This window comes from Myiozetetes cayanensis, unplaced genomic scaffold (genome assembly GCF_022539395.1).
Source record: "Myiozetetes cayanensis isolate MyiCay16 unplaced genomic scaffold, myiCay2020 scf20-37, whole genome shotgun sequence".
Taxonomy (NCBI): Eukaryota; Metazoa; Chordata; class Aves; order Passeriformes; family Tyrannidae; genus Myiozetetes; species Myiozetetes cayanensis.
Window position 1 is genome coordinate 8,925,536 of NW_026087412.1, and position 3,757 is coordinate 8,929,292.

Below are 3,757 nucleotides of genomic sequence, written 5' to 3' on the forward strand. Positions count from 1 at the left end.
GTGTAAACCGGTGTAAAACATGCCAGCCATGGCGTAATTGTAAAGACATGATTTGCCTTGGAACGCCCTAAAGGAGAAAAAGCTTTACATCAATTTTTTTTATTATTCTTATTTTTTTTTTTTCATTCCAAAGGCCTCTGCTGGAAAAGCAAGCACTGAGACAGCCCCTGTAACTATTTTTAATGCCAGCGCAACGTCCTTAGACCAAAGTCCCCTTTTCCCAACCTCAAGGACAAGTTTCTGTGTCGCTGAAGCCCGTGGTGCAAGGACAGAGCAAGCTATGAAATATTAGACACTTCCACTCATCTACATCTCAGCATGATGTCACCATGCCAGAAAATGAGCCGCGAGCACCCACAGGGGGATGGAGCTCTCGCAGACACCGGGACAGAGCAGCCCGTCCACTGCAGCCCGAGAATTCCCTGCCGTGCCCTCACACGCAGGATCGATAGGGCAGGGACCGAGGCAGGCAGAGGCTTTCTCAAGTGCCCCAGGTGTGTTCCTACCGCCCGTGTACACAAACATTTGCTCATTAACCTGCCTGGCATTTCCTGAGTCAAAACCAAAGCACAAATTATCACACGTGTCTCACTCCAGCCCACAGAGGCACAGCCATGTGTCACCCGGTGTCACCTCACACCTGGCAGCAGCTTCCCAAACTGCTGGATGATAGACACCCATGTGGGAGTCCTGATCCCAGTTTCATTTACTGCTCTGATGCGATACCAGGCCTGGAGCACAGTCTGACTTGTCTAAACTGGGAATATGCCTCTTCCAAAGGCTTTGTAGAACAAGGCTGGCACAGTAGCTAAGTGGATGCACACTATATTCTACTAAAAGAAATCTGTCCATAGCTAAGATAACTTTAACTGAAAAGGGTGAGCAAAACTATTATACTTTCAGGTCAGGCGTTCAGCAAAATAACTATATTTTCAGGTCAGATGTTCAGCAGAATTAAATGCAGACAAACTATTACAAAACTATGAAGAGAAAACTAAATTATGTATTTAAAAAATTGGGTTAATAGCACTTGCAGTTCTGTCATTACTCGAGAATGTTTTTATTACTGGATAAGTTGCAGGAAATAAACCACATACTATTGTAGTATATGCCCAGTAATTAAAAAAATTATACATTGTTCACAAGTTTGGGATAAAGGACATTTTACTTCAACACTTCAAATTTCTGAAGACAGTGTGAGTTCACAGGTGACATCAAAGGTACGCCTGACTATTTTTAATATTTCTCATCTTGAAGTACTTGTAAAACACAGCAAAACTTCTGAGATTTCAGAGGAAGCTGAGAGCCCCTTATCCAATTCTGAAACAGTGTAACAGCACCCTAACAAATGCCAGGGGCTCAGAGGCACTCCCAGGGGCACTGCTGTACTCAAGCAATAAATATTGTTTTAAAAAAGGTTACTGTAACCACTCTGACTGCCTGGTTTGCCAGAAGAATGAGAACACTTGGCTATTTCAAAGTTAGCAGAAGAAATTATTTTATGCATTTATTTTTAGTTTGCTGATTAATAATTAATAACAGGCAGATCTTTGTGGTGCCAGGATTAATGTGCTGGTTGTTTTGATAAGAAGGCCACACTGATTCTTCCATGAAAGCTAAGTGGACAAAATGTATAGTCTGTAAGTTCTGGTAAGGTTGCAACACCTTATCTTTTGGCAATAAGCTTCCTATGGGAAAAAATACTTGCTTTGCTGCAAGAATTAAATAACTCACCACAGAACCACCCACCCTACTGATGGAACAGGAACTTCTCATCAATTGTCATTGCAAACTAATGAACTCCTATTTTTTTTTTCAAATGGATTACCCATAACAAGATGTGACAAACATGTATTAGAATATCACATGGAAATATTGCTGTCTCTGAAAAGCAAGTATTTAACATCAATGAAACCTGTTTCTGTCTCTTTAAAGACGTTATATAATTCTCTGCAGTCTGTGTATGGATTTGCACATGCTTAAGCAAGACACAGATTCTCACTGCTTAAAAAACCTTCCGATGTCTTGAACTGACAAATTTGTTGATGAAGCTGTCAAATGCTCATTGATGGCACTGGCTTGTCAAGCAGAGCAGAGCACAGCACCACTCCCAGCCTTGGCACACAGCAGTTCCACCCCCAGTGCCCCTGCCAGCAGGGACAAGACTGGCTGCAGCTGTGATCATCACCAAGACTTCACCATGCTGCCACCTGCTACCTGCCTGGCAAAGGTGAAGGTAAAATGCCAGCTTAGCCTGCTACCAGGATGTCACTTAAAACATACTGAGCCACCAAAAAGCTCTGCCACTCACCTCCCTCCCTCAGGGGCTCAGCTGCACTCGTGCCAAGGAGCAAGCCCAGCCTGGATGATATGGATTGGCTGCACAACTTCTGAAACAGGGCTGTGGAAACACAAGGGAAGTTTTGGAACCAGAATGAGAAGGGTGTTGATAAAGCACTGATGTTTGGGTTTTTGCTAAGCCGTGTTTATCATAAGTCAAGGACTTCTTGGGTTTTTTGTGTCTCGTGCTCTGTCACTGAGGAGATGCACACAAAAAAAAAAACCTGGGAGGGAGCAGGTGACGTGAAGTGGCCAAAGGGGTGTTCCCAGCACAGAACATCACAGCCAGCATACAAACTGGAGGGAGTTACCTGGAAGGGGGGTCTAGCATCAGTCAGCAGCTGGTGAGCAATTGTATTGTGTATCAGTTGTCTGGGGGGTTTTGCCTTTCACTTTTTAATATAATTATTATTATAATTTACAATTATTACTGTATTCTGCTTTGGTTTTGGTTTTTAAACTGTTCTTATCTCAACCTACAAGTTTTACTTCGATTCTCTTCCCCATTCCACCAGGGTTGGGTGGAGAGAGGGAGGTGGAGAGTGATGCTTAATTTCCAGCTGGGCTTAAACCACAACACTTATATCACGAAAGTCTTATGGCACATGTGGTGGTCTTGGTCCAGTTCATTGTATCTTCACTTACAAACACAAATTTCCTCTAGGGGTGTGTGTTTTGGCATTATAATCATTGGAGGTAATGTGATGTTACATTCCATCCTATCAGCTACCACCGAGTTGTCATTCAACCTTATACTCTACTAGTTTCTGCTTGAACCTATTTGAACAACTAGTTGCCAAGGATTTAAGGATTTGTGTTTGTTCTGTCCCTGGGGACTCTTAAGTTCCTCCATCGCTCCCCTTCAACCTTCCACAGTGTGTGTTTCTGGGATTCTGTGACACTCCCCAGAATCCCAGACTGTGTAAGGTGGGAAGGGACCACAGCGGGTCCCCTGGTCCCCCCTCCCAGCTCCGGCGGGGTCATCCCCGAGCACACGGCACAGGATTGTGTCCAGACGGTCCTGGAATACCTCCAGGACGGAGACTCCACACCCTCACAGGGCCATCCGTTCCAGCGCCCCTCACGAAGAGCTTCCCCCTCACGGTCAGGGGGAACCTCCTGAGCACCGGTCCCTGCCCGTTCCCTCCTGCCTGCCCCCGAGCAGAGCCCGGTCCGCCCTCCGACACCTCCCTGCGGCCATGTCCTCGCACGGGTGCCGTGCTGTGGCGCTGCCCGCCGGTCCCCGCAGGTCCCCCCCGTTCTCCCCTCACGCCCCGGGCCCCTCCGGAGCCGCCGCCTTAAAGGGGGCGGGCGCGGCGCGTTACGACACCCGCCTTTTGCGGCAGCGCGGGTTTGCGGCGCGCGGCGGCGCCCGACGGCAGAAGGAGCGGAGCGGGAGGAGGAGGAGGAGGGAGGA